Below are 20771 nucleotides of genomic sequence, written 5' to 3'. Positions count from 1 at the left end.
GTGCAGGTGAAGCTAATTAGAGACAGCAGGCTAGAACTCTTCCCAGACGTGGACTGCAGATTTGGGAACCTGCCCAACTCCAATCCAAAACTCCAGGCCCTATACTGGCCTTTCTACAAAGCCATTTTCAGGAAAGCTTGGCTTTCCACTACATACTGGGCATTCCCTGGAGCTTAACCCCTTAAGGACACAGCCCTATTTCACCTTAAGGACTTGGCCATTTTTTGCAAATCTGACCAGTGTCACTTTAAGTGCTGATTACTTTAAAATGCTTTGACTTATCCAGGCCATTCTGAGAATGTTTTTTCATCACACCTTGTACTTCATGACACTGGTAAAATGAAGTAAAAAAAATCATTTTTATTTATAAAAAAATACAAAATTTAAATTTTTTTTAAAATAATTGCAAATTTCCAAATTTAAATTTCTCTACTTCTATAATAAATAGTAATACCTACAACAATAGTTTTTACTTTGCATTTCCCATATGTCTACTTCATGACCGGCCTTTGGGGTGTGCGGGCTGTGCGGCCGCACAGGGCGCCATAGCAACAGGGGCGCCGGGCGGCCGACAGCCTGCCGTGACGCAAATCTTTATTCTGCAGGCCGGGCGGCCGACTTACACAGTGTGACACAGGTAGCGCTCCGGTCCGGACAATTGAAGGAGTGAGGAGGGGGCGGGGCTCGCGGCCGCTCTGAGCTCCGCTCTGCTGCCTGGCTGGCCTGCCTGTCTCTTTAAGAGAGCAGACGGCAGACCAGTGGCTGCTGGAGATGGAGGGTAGCTGCCGCACTGCACAGGCACCTCTTTCCTTTTGATGTTGCCACTGAGCTCCGCCCCCCAGAGAGAAGACGGAGCGTGCCCAGCAGACACAGCAAGGCCCACGCGGCAGGCAGCAGCACTACAGCTAGAGGCTAGAGGCTCAGAGCTAGTTGTCTATCTACAAAGAACAAGTATGTATTTATTTGGAGAATGAGAAATGTGCCAACAGTGCCATGGGGGATGGGGGGACGGGACAGAGATGCAGCATCTGGAGGGGACAGGGAGAAATGTGCCAACAGTGCAATGGGGGATGGGGGGACGGGACAGAGATGTGCTGATGCTGCCTATCTGGAGGGGACAGGGAGAAATGTGCCAATGCCATGGTGACTAGGGGGGGGGGCAGAGATGTGCTGATGCTGCCCATCTGGAGGGGACAGGGAGAAATGTACCAATCATTGGGACAGGGAGAAATGTACCAATCACCAATGCCATGGTGACTGGGGGGGACGGGACAGAGATGTGCTGATGCTGCCCATCTGGAGGGGACAGGGAGAAATGCTACTACATCAACCCCCCCCCACACCCAGGGATTTTGGGGGCCATTAAGGGTTGAACTTTAACTCTTTGCTGCTGATGTTGAGTGTGCACATAGCCACCAATCATATTCCTCTCCCCCAGCACATCAGTTACCTTTAGGAGGGGGGGATATGATTGGTGGCTATGTGCACAATCCGCATCATCCAACCCCTAATGCCCCCAAAATGCCCAGTGTGTGGGGGGGTATGACAGGCAGGAGGAGTAATGTGTATGCGGGCCCTTGCCCTGCACTCGCTCAGCTGTGCTTGCATACATATTGTGCCCTGTGTCCACTGTCCTGTGCCCACTCTGCTAAAGCCTGGCATAGCCCAGCTATGCCCAGCTTTACCAAAGCAGACAGGCAGGAACTGTGATGTGATCATATTTATCATATGTATGTGTGTGTGTGTCCGTCCCTGTGTGTGTGTGTGTGTCTGTCCCTGTGTGTCACCATCACCATGCCCACTGTTCCTATGTCTTGACGCAGCTGCATCAGGACGTTCTGTGCGGAGGAAGAAGAAGGAAGAGGAGGCAGCGCCGCCAGCAGGTAGTCCGTGCGATAGACACAGGAAGGCACACTAAGGACTAAGGTAACACTACCACATGATCTACACTAGTGTTATCTGTGGTTTTACATAGGACTGCAGGTAACACTACCACATGATCTACACTAGTGTTATCTGTGGTTTTACATAGGACTGCAGGTAACACTACCACATTATCAGCACAAGTGTTATCTGTGGTTTTACATAGGATTGCAGGTAACACTGCTACATTTTCAGAAATTAGAGAGCCATCACTGTCTTGTGATTGTTACAAAGATTTTTTTCCTCTTTGTGTGTGTTTATGCGACCAGGTGTAAGGGGGGGGCGCCACAAGGTTAGCTCGCACAGGGCGCCTGAACACCTAAGGCCGGCCCTGAATGTCCCATATTATATTAGTACATATCCCCGCCATATAGTCATTCTGCATATCCGGACATAGTCACCAGCTAGATTCTTGGGCCATCACCTATACACATTTCACAACATATAGACTATTAGTGATTTCCTAGTATCCACACTAACACTATTCACAGTGGCTCTGCTTTGGACCGCAAGTGGTGGAACGCACCGCTTCCGGTTTCGAATGGAACGCATCGTACTTCCGGTTGTGCACCACGTCACATCCACCCCAGCCTGGTGATGCGTAACACGCATCTAGTGGAACGCATCACCTCCCGACCGGACAACTGTTTCTGGCCTTCCGCGTGGAGACATATACGCCCCCCCTCGCTACATATAGGCGGGGTTTTCAAAGACAGCGCAGCGCACCTCCGTCTTAGTGTGTGGATACACACCATCAGCTCCATATAGCGCTATTACAACTAACGTACTTCCCGACTGCGGCAGTAGGTAAGCTCCTTCCCCAGATAGACAGATGCAGCTAGAGCACTTTTGGCAATTATATTGCGAATCATTGAAATAGTGCTAATACTTTTGTCCACCATGGCCCATAGCTCTAAGAGTACCGTTACAACAAACCATCTCCTGCTTCATGTATGTTGTTAACTGCTTTTTCCCACTATCTCCGATGCGACATAGCAAGTAGATAGTATTGGATTTCTATATGCAATTAGCTGTCCTTAACTGTTATACATCATGATCGTCCTCCCAGGCTTCCTTGACTCTAGACTTATGTAGACCCTAATCACTGGGAATACCGACTTGAATTTTTTTACACTTTTTTCCTTTTTTTCCTTTTTCCCCTTGATGTGCTCTTCTCCCTTTCTCGCAGTATTTTCCTAAGTAACATGTTCTGGATTGCAATATGTTGAATTGATTTGTGGGACATATGTGTTCCCTATTATCCTGTATCTGCTATAGATATTTTGTACACCATGTGTTGGATACCTGATATGATTGTAATTATCACCCTCCCTTTTGTATTATTTTGCCACACAGTTTGATAAAGGCCAAAGTGTCCGAAACGTCACACCACGAAGCCGCATTTTCCAATAAACGAAAAATTCTTTGACGCAAACGCACATTGCTGGAGTTTTCAATTTTATTTACATTTTTATCCAGTAACAAAGCAAGGGTTAGCAGCCAAACAAAATGCTATATTTATTGCCTCGATTCTTTAGTTTGCAGAAACACCCCATATGTGCCCGTAAACTACTGTACGGGCACACAGTAGGGCGTAGAGGGAAAGGTGCGCCTTATGGTTTTTGGAAGGCCGATTTTGCTGGACTGGTTTATTTACATCATGTCCCATTTGAAGCCCCCTGATGCACCCCTAGAGTAAAAACTCCATAAAAGTGACCCCATCTAAGAAACTACATCCCTCAAGGAATTCAAAACTGATTTTAGAAACTTTGTTAACCCTTTAGGTGTTGCACAAGATTTAATGGAAAATAGAAATACAATTTCAAAATTTCACTTTTTTGGGCAGATTTTCCATTTTAATCAATTTTTTCCAGTAACAAAGCAAGGATTAACAGCCAAACAAAGCTCAATATTTATGGCTGTGATTCTTTAGTTCACAGAAACACCGCATGTGTGGTCATAAACTACTGTATGGGCATACGGCAGGGAGCAGAAGGAAAGGAATGCCATGCGGTTTTAGGAAGACAGGTTTTGCTGGACTGTTTTTTTTGACACAATGTCCCATTTGAAGCCCCCCTGATGCACCCCTAAAATAGAAACTCTATAAAAGTGACCCCATTCTAGAAACTACACCCCTCAAGGTATTCAAAACAGATTTTACAAATGTCGTTAACACTTTAGGTGTTCCACAAGAATTAATGGAAAATAGAGATACAATTTCAAAATCTCACTTTTTGGGCAGATTTTCCATTTTAATATTTTTTTTCCAGTTACAAAGCAAGGGTTAACAGCCCAACCAAACTCAATATTTATGGCCCTGACTCTGTAGTTTACAGAAACACCCCATATGTGGTCTTAAACTGCTGTACGGGCACACGGCATGGCGCAGAAGGAAAGGAATGCAATACGGTTTTTGGAAGGCAGGTTTTGCTGGACAGTTATTTTTTTATACCATGTCCCATTTGAAGCCCCCCTGATGCACCCCTAGAGTAGAAACTCCATAAAAGTGACCCCATCTAAAAAAACAACACCCCTCAAGGTATTCAAAACAGATTTTACAAAAGTCTTTAACCCTTTAGGTGTTCCACAAGAGTTATTGGCAAATGGAGAGGAAATTTCAGAATTAAAATTTTTGGGGAAATTTTCCATTTTAATCAATTTTTCCCAGTAACAAAACAAGGGTTAACAGCAAAACAAAACTCAATATTTATGGCCCTGATTCTGTAGTTTACAGAAAAAAACCATATGTGGTCATAAACTGCTGTACGGGCACACGGCATGGCGCAGAAGGAAAGGAATGCCATACGGTTTTTGGATGGCAGATTTTGCTGGACTGTTATTTTTTTAACACCATGTCCCATTTGAAGCCCCCCTGATGTACCCCTAGAGAGAAACTCCATAAAAGTGACCCCATCTAAGAAACTATGGGATAGGGTGGCAGTATTGTTGGTACTAGTTTAGGGTACATATGATTTTTGTTTGCTCTATATTACACTTTTTGTGAGACAAGGTAACAATAAATAGCTGTTTTGGCACTGTTTTTATTTTTTTTATGTGATATTTTCATAGAGCCAGTCGATACGAATGCGGCGATAACAAATTTGTATACTTTTTTATTTTATTTATGTAAGTTTTACACAATGATTTCATTTTTGAAGCATACAAAAAAATCATGTTTTAGTGTTTCCATAGTCTGAGAACCATAATATTTTTTTGTTTTTTGGCGATTACCTTGGGTAGGGTATGATTTTTGCGGGTTGAGATGACGGTTTTGTTGGCACTCTTTTGGGGTGCGTGTGACTTTTTGATCGCTTGCTATTATACTTTTTGTGATTTAAGGTGACAAGAAATTGTTTATTTAGCACAGGTTTTTTTTATTTTATTTTTTTGGTGTTCATCTGAGGGGTTAGGTCATATGATATTTTCATAGAGCCAGTCGATACGGATGCGGCGATACCTAATATGTATAATTTTTTTTTATTTATGTAAGTTTTACACAATTATATCATTTTTCAATGGTTTATTTAGCACAGTTTTAATTTTTTTATTTTTTACAGTGTTCATCTGAGGGGTTAGTGATATGTTTATAGAGCCAGTCGATATGGACGTGGCGATACCTAATATGTATACTTTTTTTTCCCATTTTTTTTAAATTTATTTGAAGAAAATGCAGTTTTTGTTTATTTTTACTTGAAACTTTAACTTTTTGGGGAGGAAAACTTTATTTTTTCCACTATTTTTTACTTTATTTTTTATCCCACTTTGGGACTTGAACTTTTGGGGGTCTAATCCTTTACAATGCATTCCAATACTTCTGTATTGGAATGCATTGACTGTGTGAGTAATACTGTGTGTATTACTCATACAGCTTCCGGCCTGTGAGATCCAGGGGGCTGGATCTCACAGGCTCGTCACCAGAAGGCAGCACAATTCCTTTCTTTGGCATCGCGCTGCCTTCCATGCCATCGGGTCCCCCCTACAGCCGCATGGGGACCCGATGGCACTCCCAATCGCTGCCGCAAACCGCAAGTAAAGCCGCAGGTCTGAATTGACCTGCGGTTTGTGGCGATCGTCGACACGGGGGGTCACGGGACCCCTCTGCGTATTTAGCCGAGGTGTCTGCTCAATGATTTGAGCAGGCACCAGGCTCCGATCACTGCCCGCCGGGCGCCGGTGATCGGAAATGCACAGGACATACCCATACGCCCTGTGTCCTTAAGTACCAGGACATCAGGGCATACCAGTACTCCCTGTGTCCTGAAGAGGTTAAAAGATTCTGGAATGTATCTCATTTCCAGTAGATTTGTTGAATACAGTACATTATTTCCTTATGGAGAGCACCTAAATGATGTGAGGAGTCTTATAGGCCAGGCAATGTTCTTCTGATAGCAGTAGAGGCAGAGCTTGTTAACAGCTCATCTACATACCCTCTTCCCAGAATTCCAGAGGAGCTTTTCCTGGCCTATTAGATTCCTCATGCTGTTTGAGCCTCTGACCCAGTTAAACCAATACTCTCTGCTCTGCTGTGATGAGGGGCAATCACCCCGAAACAGCTGTTTGCAGATGAGATGCTGGCTTATTTATTATCCAAGTCATGACTCAAGGCTTTTTTAAAAGGTCTAACATTGACTTAAAGTATAGATACCTTGCAGCTGGTGGCCTTAGAGGCAGAGCTACATAAGAACTCATTTGCATACACTCTTCTTATTTCCAGTGGAGTATTATGTGCGTGTATCTGCATGACCTCTAGACCTCCGCACCCCTCGATGAGCTCAACGCCCAGTGCCTGATGTTGATGGGGCAACCCACAGACAGCGGACAAGAAGCAGAGAAGCCATGGGATGACCAGAGCGGTAACTAAGCTGTATCATTCCCACTAACCTGTTTCTTTCTCCTTCATGATGCCAAATGTTAACCTTTTTTCCATTAATGTTAGGAGTATTAGGGATAGGTCCAGGTGCCAGACGGTGCTAGCTTTTCTGGCTTCTCAGGTCGCCGATCTGTACATGATGCAGGAATGTGCACTGCCCCCCTGTAGGTCTCACAACCATCTGGCCAGGCTGTGGTCCCATGGTCCTTCCTACTGGTCCAGTAGTGGTGACTGTAAGTCAGCTGGGGTTGCTATCCTCCTTAGGGGAAGCGCTTTTACACTTGACTCCGTCCAAGAGCTCGTCTGCGGCAGGCTTTTTGTCGTAAATGGCTCCTGGGTGGGAGAGCCGGTTAGGCTCATCAACGTGTACGCCCCCCCTGACAAGGGTGAGCGACTGGAGCTCTTCCAGGCCCTCCGACTGCAATGCGCTACCACTAGGACCGTAGTGATGGCCGGGGATTTCAACTGCCTGATCAAAGTGGACAGACGCAGCTCCGGGACGTCAAGCAAGCTTGATGCCACTTCCAAACTGCTCATTGAGATGGTGACCGAAGCGTCCCTGCAGGACGTTGTGGGCTCCATGGGGAAAGGCTCCATTAATTATACATAGAGCCGACCCAATGGCTCACTCCGTTCTCGAATCGACTTTGTGTTTACCTCTCGGGCAGTGAGGCAGTGTAGGCACTCTATGGTCCCTTGCTTCTTCTCCGATCACAGGGCTATTCAGGTCCAGTGCACCCTAGGCACCGGGTTTCCCCCCGGCCGCGGGTCCTGGAAACTGAACTGCGCCCTGCTGAATCGCGAGGACGTGCTTGCGGAACTTAGAGAGGTCTACATAGCCTAGCAGAACGACAAATGCTTGTTTCAACAGACTAGTGACTGGTGGGAGTATGTTAAAGTCCAGTTTCGTTGTTTCTTTCAGGCCAAGCAACAACATCAGCCGTGTGAGAAGAAGAGGGCCTTCAGAGTGCTGCAGCGTGAGCTGCGGTCCCTGCAAGACCTTCACCGGTGCGGCTGGAACGTTAGAGAGGAGCTGGAGGAGGCCAAAAAGAGCCTGAAAAGGCACTTTGAGGAGGAATCCAGGCAAATCGTCTTCCGTTCCAAAGTGGAAAATCTGGAGAAGGGTGAGAAGTGTAACTCATTCTTTTTCAGGAAAAACCACGCCGGCCACACGCTCCTGAACGAACTGCAGGTACGGAGGCAATGGATGACCCTCTGACGGTGGGGGAGGTGCTCTCTGCCGCTAGATCCTTTAGGTCCGGCAGGACCTTGGGCAGTGACAGCCTCCCAGTGGAGCTCTATGTAGCGCTGGGGGATCTGATCTGTCCGTACCTGCTGGAACTCTATGAGGAGATGGTGGTGGAGGGTAGGATGCCCCATCGTTGAGGGAAGGAATGATCACGATCCTGTATAAGCGGAAGGGGGAGAGATGTGACCTGAAAAACTGGCATCCTATCTCTCTCCTGAACGTGGACTACAAGATCCTCTCCAAGGTGCTAGCCAACCGGCTGAAGGTTGTCATCGGCGGAATCGTCCACCCGGATCAGACCTGCGGCATTCCTGGCCGCAGGATCGCAGACAGAATCGCTCTCATGAGAGACGCCGTACATTACGGCAAAGACTGCCGTGAACATGCGGCCCTGGTCAGCCTTGACCAGGAGAATGCCTTTGACCGAGTGTCTCATGAATTCATGGGCAGGGCTTTGAGCAAGCTGGGTCTAGGCAGGAGGTTCTGTTCGTTTGTTGACCTGATGTATTTTAACATTTGCAGCACGGTGTTGGTGAACGGCTGGAAGACTGACCCCTTTTCAGTGCACTCCGGGGTCAGACAAGGTTGCCCTCTTTCACCTCTCCTTTTTGTTTGCGTTATAGAATCCTTTGCGGAGTCTGTCCGGCAGAATGGAGAGATCAGAGGGATCACCGCACCAGGACGTGGACACTACGAGGTCAAGTGCTCGCTGTACATGGACAACATTACCGTCTTCTGCGCTGTCTGGCGTTCGGTGACTGCACTCGTCCAGACCTGCGAGTAGTTCGGACAAGCTTCAGGGGCCAAAGTCAACTGCGGAAAGTCAGAAGCCATGCTCTTCGGGGACTGGCAACTGGCCTCTTCTGCCCCCTTCCCATTTATCATCAAATCGGGCTTCATCAAAATTCTGGGAGTCTGGTTCGGGAAGGAAGATGCAGCCCTCAAGTCTTGGGAAGAACGCTTGGCCAAAGTCAATCAAAGAATCAGATTGTGGAGCCTCAGACACCTCACAATTAAAGGCAAAGCACTCATCCTGCGAAATTAAGTTTTGCCTGTGCTCCAATACACCGCACATGCATGGCCCCCTCTTGCTACTGTTTCAAGGGCCATCACCAGGACAGTGTTTCGCTTCATCTGGGGATCTAAGATGGACAGAGTGAAGCGAGCCATTATGTACAAAGAGCCCTGCAAGGGCGGAAAGGGCATACCGGACCTGCCCACCTTACTGCGGATCGCCTTTGTTTGTGACAGCGTTTGTCGGACTCTGAGAACTGCTAATGGCTCTGTGGGCAAGGCTATGTCTCGCTTTTTCCTCCTGCCCCTCTGGAGGGATCTGGGCTGGAAAAAGTAGGACAGCTCCACCCCTTACAACTGGCAAGCTCCCTGGTTCTACGGGGATGTCGTCAGGTTTGTGAGGGAACATCAGCTGGAGGGCTTCAAACCCGACTTGTGGAAGCCAAAAACTATCCACAAACTCATCAGAGTAAAGGATGTGGTGGAGTCAATTCCAGGGATCCACGGCGACACCATAGAGACAGTTTGGACTAATGTGTCTTCAGACAGGTTAAACAACGGGCATAAGGACTTGTCATGGATGGCCATACAGGGAGGACTGCCAATTCGGTCATTCATGCACGCCCGCAACCTGTATAAAACCCGGTACTGCCCCAGGTGCCCCTTCGTGGAGGAAACATCGTACCACCTGTTTTGGGAGTGCCGCTTTGCGCAGGGCCTGTTGGATGCCCTTGAACATGAACTCAAAGACTCTGTGCCCAGGAACAGCCTGCAATACACTTCTCGTGCTGTATGGACTATTTCCTGGGACTCATACTGTTGGAGCCATCCAGAAGGCCTGGCGCCTTATGAACTGTTTTAAGGACGCTATTTGGTTTGCTAGGAACCGGCTCATTCTCAGGAGGGAGAACAAGTCCGTCCTGGACTGCCGCAGATTTATCCATAGTCTGCTGCAGGATTACAACATCTTGGACGTCGACGATGAAGAAGAGGACTAAACCCCTCTCTTTCCCCCTCTCACCCCGTTTGTTTCTGTCTTCTCAATAAAGCTAAGGGCATGTGATTCCCCCTCCCTACCCCCTCCTTCCCACCTCCCCTTCCCTCATCACTGTCTAAATGCTTTGTTGGAAGGTTTTCTGATTGAATAGGTTTGCTAGTGTAGTATTCATTGCGATGTATAGTGTAGGTTAGCCTATGCGTTACATAAAAATGACATGCTCGCAAAGACGATTGTAAGTAATTTATTAAGTGCTGACTTGTGGCCTGTGCTGCGTCACAGTACTAAAGTATGTATGTATGTATGACGACTGATTGTAATAAAGGTGTTTCAATAAAAAAATTATGTGCGTGTCTCTGCATGACCTCTAGACCTCTGCACTCCTCGACAAACTCAACGCCCAGTGCCTGATGTTGATGGGACAACCTACAGATAGCAGACAAGAAGCAGAGAAGCCACGGGATGACCAGAGCGGTAACTAAGCTGTATCATTCCAACTAAACTGTTTCTTTTTCCTTCATGATGCCAAATTTTAACCTTTTTTCCATTAATGTTAGGAGTATTAAGGATAGGTCTAGGTGCCAGACGGTGCTAGCTTTTCTGGCTTCTCAGGTCGTCAATCTGTACATGATGCAGGAATGTGCACTGCCCCCCTGTAGGTCTCACAACCATCTGGCCAGGGTGTGGTCCCATGGTCCTTCCTACTGGTCCAGTGGTGGTGACTGTAAGTCAGCTGGGGTTGCTATCCTCCTCAGGGGAAGAGCTTTTACACTTGACTCTGTCCAAGAGCTCGTCTGCGACAGGCTTTTTGTCGTAAAATGGTTCCTGGGTGGAGGAGCCGATTAGGCTCATCAATGTGTATGCGTCCCCTGACAAGGGTGAGCAACTGGAGCGCTCCCAGGCCCTGCGACTGCAGTTCGCTACCACTAGGACCATAGTGATGGCCAGGGACTTTAACTGCCTGATCGAGGAGAACAGACGCAGCTCTGACACTTCAAGAAAGTTTAGATGTCACTTCCAAACTGCTTATTGAGATGGTGACCAAAGCGTTCTTGGGCTCCATGGGAAAAGGCTCTGGAAATTATACGCGGAGCCGACTCGATGGCTCACTTCATTCTAGGATCAACTTTGTGCTTACCTATCAGGCAGTCATGCGGTGTAGACACTCTATGATTTATTGCTTCATCTCTAGGGTTGAGCAAACCCGAACTTTAGGATTTTTGGACCCGAAAACCGAACATTTCAGTAAAAGTTTGCGTTCGGTGTTTGGCTATTTTATGTTGCTTTTTGAAAGGCTGAAAAATAACTTTTATCCGTATGTTAGTTAGGTGGGCGGCAGTGGCATTTTATGCAAGTTCTGTGCAACAGCACAGCATATGTGCATTTGTGTCAAAAAGAGGCTTGAACTACTGCTATTATATTCTGGGTTTAAAAAAAATCACCCATTTTTGACAAGACCCTACATCCGTGGCCTTTGCCGCATTAGTCAGTGTGCAATTTTAGCTAGAAATGCAACAATAATTTTCTGGGTTTTAAAAAACACTCTTTTTGGTCAAAATACTCAATTTTACAGCCTTTACTTCATCTGTCAGTGTAAAATTCAAGTGTTATATACTGCTGTCATATTCTGTTATTTTTTTTAAAAACACCCATTTTGGGGCAAAGTACTTAATATTGCAGCCTTTGCTGCATCTGTGATTGTTAAAAACAAGCTTGAAATAATTTTCTGGGTTTTAAAGAACACCCATTTTTGGCAATACCCTCCATCTTGGGCCTCTGCTGCTTTAGTCAGTGTGCAATTTAAGCTAGAAATACAGCTATAATTTTCTGGGTTTTAAAATACAACCTTTTTGGTCAAAATACTCAATTTTACAGCCCTTGTTGCATCTGTCAGCGTGAAATTCAAGCGTTATATATGATGTCATATTCTGTTATTAAAAAAACACCCTTTTTGCGCAAAATACTTAAAATGCGGCCTTGTCTGCATCTGTCAGCGTTAGATACACCCGTCAGATAATATTGTTTTATTCTGCTAATAAAAAAACACCTATTTTGGGAAAAATCTTAATTTTGCAGCTTTTGCTGCTTCTGTCATTGTGAGATACACCCTTTAGATAATGTTGTTCTATTCTGCTATTTAAAAAAACACCTATTTAGGGCAAGAATCTTAATTTTGCAGCCTTTGCTGCATCTGTCATTGTGAGATGCACCCTTTAGATACTTTTATTCTATTCTGCTATTAAAAAAACACACATTTTAGGCAAGTTCCTAAATTTGAGAAATATAAGGAGAGCGTCAAATAAGGGACGTGGACCCGGTCGTGGTGCTGCTGGTGGAGCTCTTGTTGCAGGGAGAGGACGTGGTTTATCTGTGCAGCTACATGTACAAGTGAAACACCTTCCTCAAGTGCGAATAGGCGAAAGAACCTTCAGCGGTATTTGGTCGGACCTAAAGTGGCTCTAGCATGTCCATCAGTCTTTCACCTCACCCCCTTGCAAATCAACCAAGCAGTCTGAGCCCTAAGTCATGCAGCAGTCTCTTCTGCTTTTTGATGACTCTGGTAGCAGGTTTTCCCAAGGCCATCCACCTAGCCCTACCCAAGTAGTGGAAGATATTGAGTGCACCAATGACCATGAGTAAGCACAGTCCGGGACGTTATATCTCCATAACAGCACACGGGGTAAATGCAGTGGCGGCTGGGCCTGAGGCGGATGGCAGTTTGGCGCATGTCCTTCCACCACCGAGGATTACAGGGGGCTTCAGTTTGCCTCCTGTTGCTTCCTCCTCCTATTCCGCTTCCTCATCCTCTACCGGCTCCTCATCCGGTCAGCGTAACACCTTCACCACCAACTTCAGCACAGCTATGGGTATTGGGTAAACGACAGCAGGCAGTCTGTCGTTTACCCAATAGTGGGGGGAAAACCCCACACTGCGCAGGAGCTGTGGACGGGTCTTGAACAACAGACCGATGAGTGGTTGGTGCCAGTGAGCCTCAAGCCCAGCCTGGTGGTGTGCGATAATTGGCAAAATCTCGTAGCAGCTCTGGGACTAGCCGGTTTGAACCACATCCCTTGCCTGGCGCATGTGCTGAATTTGGTGGTGGAGAGATTCCTTAAAACTTACCCTGATATGTCAGAGCTGCTGCATAAAGTACAGTCCGTCTGTGCGCGCTTTCGGCGTTCTCATCCTGCTGCTACTTGCCTGTCAGCGCTGCAGCGTAACTTCGGCCTTCCCGCTCACTGCCTTATATGCGACATGCCCAGAATGTGATACTCCACCTTGCACATGCTGGCCAGAGTGTGCGAGCAGCAGCAGGCGATAGTGGAGTTTCAGCTGCAGCTCGCACGGGTGAGTCTATCGGCAGAAAAGTCCCACTTCACCACCAATGACTGGGCCTCCATGTGAGGCCTGTGTTCCTTGTTGCGCTTTTTCGAGTACAGATAACACCATTCTCAGCGTTACTATCCCACTTCTATGCCTACTTTAAAAAATGCTGCTGGTGATGATGGAAGAGGATCTGGCACAGGAGGAGGAGGAGGAGGAAGAGGGATCATTTTATAGGGTTTCCGGCCAGTCATTCACAAGTGGCTCCGAGGGTGGGTTTCTGCATCCACAAACGCCAGGTACACAATTGTCCAGCCAGGGCACAGTTCTGGAGGATGACGAGGTGGACGAAATGGAGGAGGAGGAACCGTGTTCACAGCAGGGTGGCACCCAAACCAGCTCATGGCCATCACTGGTGCGTGGCTGGGGGGATACAGAGGACACAGACGATACACCTCCCACAGAGGACAGCTTTTCGCTGCCTCTGGGCAGCCTGGCACACATGAGCAATTACATGCTGCAGTGTCTCCGCATTGACCGCCGAGTTGCCCACATTCTCACTTGTGCTGATTACTGGGTGGCCACGCTGCTGGATCCCTGTTACAAGGACAACGTACAGTCCTTAATTCCGTCACTTGAGCGTGATCGTAAGATGCACGAGTACAAGCACACGCTGGTAGACGCACTGCTGGTGGCATTCCCACCCGACAACGGGGGCACAGTCGAAGCACAAGGCGAAGGCAGAGGAAGAGGTCGCCAATGCTGCTGGGGCACCACCAGCACCTCAGAAGGCAGGGTTAGCATGACCAAAATGTGGAAAAGGTTTGTCAGCACGCCACAACAAGCAGCACCACCAGCTGATATGGAACATCTTAGCAGGAGGCAACATTTTAGCAACATGCACACGCCTACACGTACTGAATGACGGGTCTGCCCCCTTCAGCTTCTGGTTCTCCAAATTGGGCACATGCCTGAGCTTGCCCTTAACACCTTGGAGGTGCTGGCCCGCCCTGTAGCCAGTGTATTGTCTGAACATGTGTTTAGCACGGCAGGGGGCGTTATCACAGTCAAGCGTAGCCGCCTGTCTACAGCCAATGTGGACAAGCTCACATTCATTAAAATGAATCAGGCATGGATCCCATAGGACTTGTCCGTACTTTGTGCACAATAGACATGTATACCGGCCTTAACCAGTCATTGTTATACTACAGCGCAATTGCCCGTTGTTGTATTTTGGATATTTCCCACTCTTTTGGAGAGTACCCTAATTTAAAAAATATATAAAAAAATAATAATTATTAAAACCTAAAACCAGTGTTAGCTACCTCATCCTCCTCACCGCTGCTTCCACCTACACTGCTACAAATTACTTAGTTTTTTTTGTACGTATTTTATGTCATTTCACTAATTTGTCTGTAACATATTCGGGTGAAATTCACCACTTTTTGGGTGTGATATACCCCGGCTGTACCTAGTAGATAGGTAAAACATTTCACTATTTTGTCTGTTACATTTTATGGTGAAATTCATAATTTTTTAGGTGTGATATACCCCTGCTCTATCTAGTAGGCAGGTAACGTTTCACTAATTTGTCTGTTACATCTTAGGGTGAAATTCACCAATTTTTGGGTGTGATATACCCCGGCTGTACCTAGTAGACAGGTAAAAACATTTCACTAATTTGTATGTTACATTTTCGGGTGAATTGTATCATTTTCTAGGTGTCATATACCCCTGTTCTACCTATTAGACAGGTAAAAAAAAATCACTAATTTGACTGTTACATATTAGGTTGAAATTCACCAATTTTTGGCTGTGATATACCAGTAGACAGGTTCAAATTTTTACTAATTTGTCTGTTACATATTCGGGTGAAATTCACACATTTTTGGGTGTAATATACCCCTGCTCTACCTAGTAGACAGGTAACATTTCAATAATTTGTCCTATTCGGGTGAAATTTACAACTTTTTGGGTGTGATAGACCCCGGCTGTACCTAGTAGACAGGTTAAAACATTTAACTAATTTGTCTGTTACATTTTTTGGCTGTGATAAACCACTGCTATACCTAGTAGACAGTTAAAAAAAAATTCAATAATATATGTTACATATTCGGGTGAAATTCCCCAATTTTTGGCTGTGATATACCACTGCTCTACCTAGTAGACAGGTTAATAAATTTCACAAATTTTCTGTTACATTCTTGGGTGACATTTTACCATTTTTGCCGTGAATAAACCCCCTGCTCTGCATAGGTGACAGGGACCGAAATTTTTTAATATCATGTGTGGGTGATATTAACCCATTTCTGGCGATGAAAAACCCCTGCTCTGCATAGGTGACAGGGAATTAAATTTGTAAAATTCATCTTTAATTGGCCCTTTTATTCGATCCTTCTGCTTTAATAACTTGTCCCTTATTTCAGCTCGATCACATTGCAGCCATTGACCTCCCTTGGATGTGGTATCCCTTTCTCACGCTCCCTCTCTGGCATGGAATTCTGATTCGCCGATAACCGCTATCAACATGGTAGGCTCAGAAAAGAACTTTGAAATCTGATAGGGAAGATATCCAAATTGATCGTGGACATCATGGGGACGTGCGATCAGGCAGAAGTTATCTAGAGTCAACAAATTAGCAGCAGGGCCTATCCTGTCTAACGTTTCCAAATCCTCAATACCCCAGTGACATTCCCTATAATCTTAAGAGTCCTGTATTGTTATTTATCGTCACTACCTCCCCAACTCGGGAGTGGGTAATTGCCGCGCTCCCCTCCTTTCCTTCGATTCTTTAGTTTTAATAACTTTTCCCACATTTCCGCTCAATCACAATTAAATTTCATCCATTAATCTACCTTTGGATGTGGTCTCTCTTTCTCACGCTGCCTCTCCAGCGTGGAACCCTGATTCGCGGCTAACCATGATCAACATGGTAGGCGCAGAAAAGAACGTCGAAAGTTGATAGAGCAGATATCCAATTGGATCGTGAACTTCACAGGGACGTGCGACATGGTGGGGCAGTATGTGAGCACAAGCCTACACGAACTGACTGATGGGTCTGCCCCTGCAACTTCTGGGTCTCCAAATTGGGCACATGGCCTGAGCTTGCCCTTTACACCTTGGAGGTGCTGGCCTGCCCTGCAGCCAGTGTATTGTCTGAACATGTGTTTAGCATGACTAGAGGGGGTTATTGCAGGTTATATTTCCCAATGTTTTGGGGTGTACCCTAATTTAAAAAAATAAATTAAAACCAAAAACCAGTGTAGGCTACCTCCCTCTCCTCCACCGCCGCTTCCACCTACACCGCCACATCCACTGCCTCCTCAACCTCCTACTCAATATGGACCTTGTCCTTCTAAAACAAGATTGTTATTTTATGTATTTTATGTTATTTAAAGTCATTTCCCTATCCACATTTGTTTGCAGAGCACTTGCCATGCTCTTAACCACATTTTCATGCCATTTGCAGCCCTCTAGCACTTTCCATTTTTACAGCCATTTTAGTGCTCAAAAATTTGGGTCCCCATTGACTTCAATGGTGTTCGGGTTCAAGTTCGGGTCCGTATCTCAAACTTTTTTGCGAAATTCGGCTGGACCTGTCGAACCCGAACATCCAGGTGTCTGCTCAACTCTAATGATGAAGCTTGAAGTGGCGTGGAATCGTCTTAAGGCAGTTGTGGTCATCCTTATCTAAGGCAGCCTGTACACGTAAAATGTGTTCTCTGGTACGGGGTTTAAGTTCGCGTGATGTCATGCCCACATACTGAAGACTGCATGGGCAACTTGCAACGTAAAGCCAATAATATTGCATGTGATGATGTGAGTAATTTGGTAAGTCTTGTTGCCCGTAGAATCTGTAAAACTGGTTGTAGTTAGAATATTGGAGGGCCCCTTAGAGCCAAATAGTCTAGAGGGATTAATGCCTTGATAGTGGCTATGAACCAAGACATCCCGGATATTATTTTCTCGTAGAAAGGTAAGGGAGGGTTTAGTAGGCAAATATTGTTTCAGTGTGGAGTTCATGCACAGGATACTCCAGTGTTTCTTCAAGACTGATAAAACATCAATGTGAACTGAATTGTATGTGGTAATGAAACGTACCCTGCTATTCTGATTGTTCTTTGCTGTTTTTGGCCGTTCCTGTAAAAGTGCATACCTTCTCGATTGTTTGGCTCGAAAGTAACCCTTCTTCAATGAAGATTCACTATAGCCTCTCTCACTAAGACTTTTCGTCAACTCCTGGGCTCGTGTTTCAAAGAGATCGTCCCAAGAGCATATTCTCCTAAGCCATAGGAATTGACCAATGGAGATGTCTTCAATTAACTTAAATGTACTTGGATGATATGATTTGGCATATAGAAGACTATTGACCGAGGTAGGTTTACAGTAAACATCTGTATGTGTGAAGCCATCTTGATCCACTTGCAGAAGAACATCCAGAAAGTCCATGTTGTTTTGTCCAAATTTGTATATGAGGTGGATGTTTAAGTCGTTATTATTCAAACTCGTCATAAACGTGTCCAATTCTTCTGTTGGTACCCTGCCAAATCATGAGCACATCGTCAATGTTACGATTCCAAAGATGTACCTTGTCAATGAACATAGCGGGATCCATAAAGAAAATCCCACAGCCCCAGGAAAAGGTTAACTTAGGACAGCGCACAGGCAGTGCCCATCACCATTCCCTGGAGTTGTAGGTAGAAGGATCCCTTAAACATAAAGAAGTTATGGCATAAAGCGAAATCCAAAATCTGTAATATAAACGTAGCATACTCACCAAAATTGGGCAACCGCTTCCATTCCATCCTTGTGACAGATAGAGGTGTATAGGGATTCTACATCACAGGTGACAATCAGCATATCATCCTCAAGTTGTATACAGTTTAGTTTGCGCATAATATCGCCAGGTAGGAGGGGAGATTTTCAACCAAAGGTTGTAAAACATGGTCAACCAATTTACATGTTGTTAGTACCTGCCAAAATCGGTAATTCACATGACCTGTGATCAAGGTATTATTAACCCAAAAAAATTAAAATGTCTATACGTGGACAACCCCACAATACCTACGTTTTACTTATTACCTTAAGTGCACAATAATACCTTGATCACAGGCCATGTGAAGTATCTTGCCCAGGGCCTCCTGAATTCAATTTAATGGCTTAAATGTAAGTTTTTTGTAGCATATTGTATTTCTTAGTTGGCGATAGGCCTCCTTCTCACATAGTTTAGCTGGCCAAATGACCGCATTGCCTCCTTTGTCAGAGGGTTTGATAGCCACAAGCTTCATATCCCTAAGTTGTTTAATCTCAAGGCGTAGATATCCATCCATATTGTTGTTACGGAATTTGGTTGTTCTTCAAATCATCAGTCACCAATTTAACAAAAATGTCTATGTTGGGATACATTGAAGTAGGAGGGAACTTTTCAGATCTCGGCAAGAGTGTAATAGGTAGTCTACTTACTGGGTCAGGATCTTGTTCATCAAGTAAGTCACATAAATTCTGTATAGCTCCTTGTTCGTCATCTGAAAAAGTAGAAAAATGGTCTCCCTCCTTTTTAAACATCTTCTTGAATATTAAATTCCTTGCAAACAGGTTCAAATACTTTATTGCTGTGAAAATATCCAATTTAGTAGTGGGAACAAAGTTAAAGCCCAAACTCAATACTTCTATCTGTGCCTCAGTAAGTACCACATCTGAAAGGTTAATTACCTGTGCTCTGGTCTGTCCCGATTCACCAGTATGGTGTCTTTTATTAGTATTTCTATTTCTAGACATCTCCTTCCATTTGCCATTGTATCTTGTGAAGTGAGATCTGGGTACATTATCATATTTCGCACCTTCAATGTCCGTGCAAATATGGGAGGAAACCGATGTACTTCTGATCCTTGGTTCCTTCCTATGTTGTTTCCATTTATAGACCTGTTTCTGCTCATAGTCCTGGCAATCCCTCTGAAATGTATTGGCCTTGCGTTCTATAATTTGTTTCTCCCACACACCATGAGTAGCCTCCATTTCCTGTTTAAAAGCCTCTAACTCAATATTATTCAGCATCTGTTTGAGCTGAGTATCCACAGTAATCAATTCCCTATCCACATCTGCCAACATGGTCTCATTAGCTGAAATAATAAGTTTCAGAAAAGTAATAGAGCACATATTGCATGCCTCTTCCCACTTCATATTAAACTGGTCAATATCACGTCCATAAGAAGGGAAGACTCGTACCTGTAGACCACGGGGGATAACATTTTTGGATACATACTGTTCCATAGAGGTCTTATTCCACCAAATGCGCAATCATTTGTGTGATGGGTTTTTAAATGACATCTTAACATCAAGTATGTTCTCATGTTGATCCAGATCCTTTGTGTCGTCACCGTCTAAATTAAAAATGGCTTCCGCCTGGGATCTCCAGGAGGCTTCCCGAGCCAAAAAATCCATAATAATGGAACGTCTTCAATAAAGGACAAAACAATGCCTGCAGGGAATTAGTACACACCTATAACAACCGGCTCCAAATAAGGCTCAAATTAAGTATGTGTGCAATGCCAACATACTAGATTAGCAACACCAAGAAATAAGCATAGCACAACTAATAATGAATACCTTTATTTCAACAATAGAATAGATAAAATACAAATACATACAATACAGCAGCGGATAAAAAGCATGTAGGCTATAGAGAGAACCACAATCCGGATAACATACTAAAATAAGTAATAAATAGATAGGTCATAGAGGGAACAGGGACCAAGACAAGTAACAAATACCCACTGGTATAAAGTGAAACAATCCTGACCTCAGACCAATAGGACAATACACTAAGCCAAATACATCTAACTATATAAAGTGCAATATGCAAAATACAGAGAAATGGCAGTGTAGGTAGACATAATAATAAATAAATAATTACATAAATACCAGAGTGATTCTCAGCAGTCCCGACATGCGTTTCGCGTATAGCTTCCTCAAGTGGTGTGTGTGTATTGTGCTAACAGGGTACCTTTTATATACACCCAATAAAATAAATGACTAGCAGCTGGGGGAAGGGGGTATGTGTGGCCACACATAACGGTGGTGCGCGTGTGTTCCCCTTTTTTTCACATTTCCTTCACACTTTGCATCACGTTTTTCATTCATTCGCATATGTTTTTCTTTTCTTCTTTTTTTCAGTACAAATTTTCATATATTTTTAAGAACTTTTTCGTTCACTAATTTCCCAAATTTATACAATATATATAGATTAAGGCTGTAGCCTGCATTTGTGGGAGGGGTGCAGGCACACATAAAACAGCAGCACGCCCTCATCGTAATTGCGTGCGTTTCCGGTGCCATTTTCCCGCCACTAACGTCACGCCCTTGCTAGCAGCGCAGCGCGTCAGGTAAGTAGGGCC

This window comes from Bufo gargarizans, chromosome 1 (assembly GCF_014858855.1).
Source record: "Bufo gargarizans isolate SCDJY-AF-19 chromosome 1, ASM1485885v1, whole genome shotgun sequence".
Taxonomy (NCBI): Eukaryota; Metazoa; Chordata; class Amphibia; order Anura; family Bufonidae; genus Bufo; species Bufo gargarizans.
Note: the sequence above shows the minus strand (reverse complement) of the source record.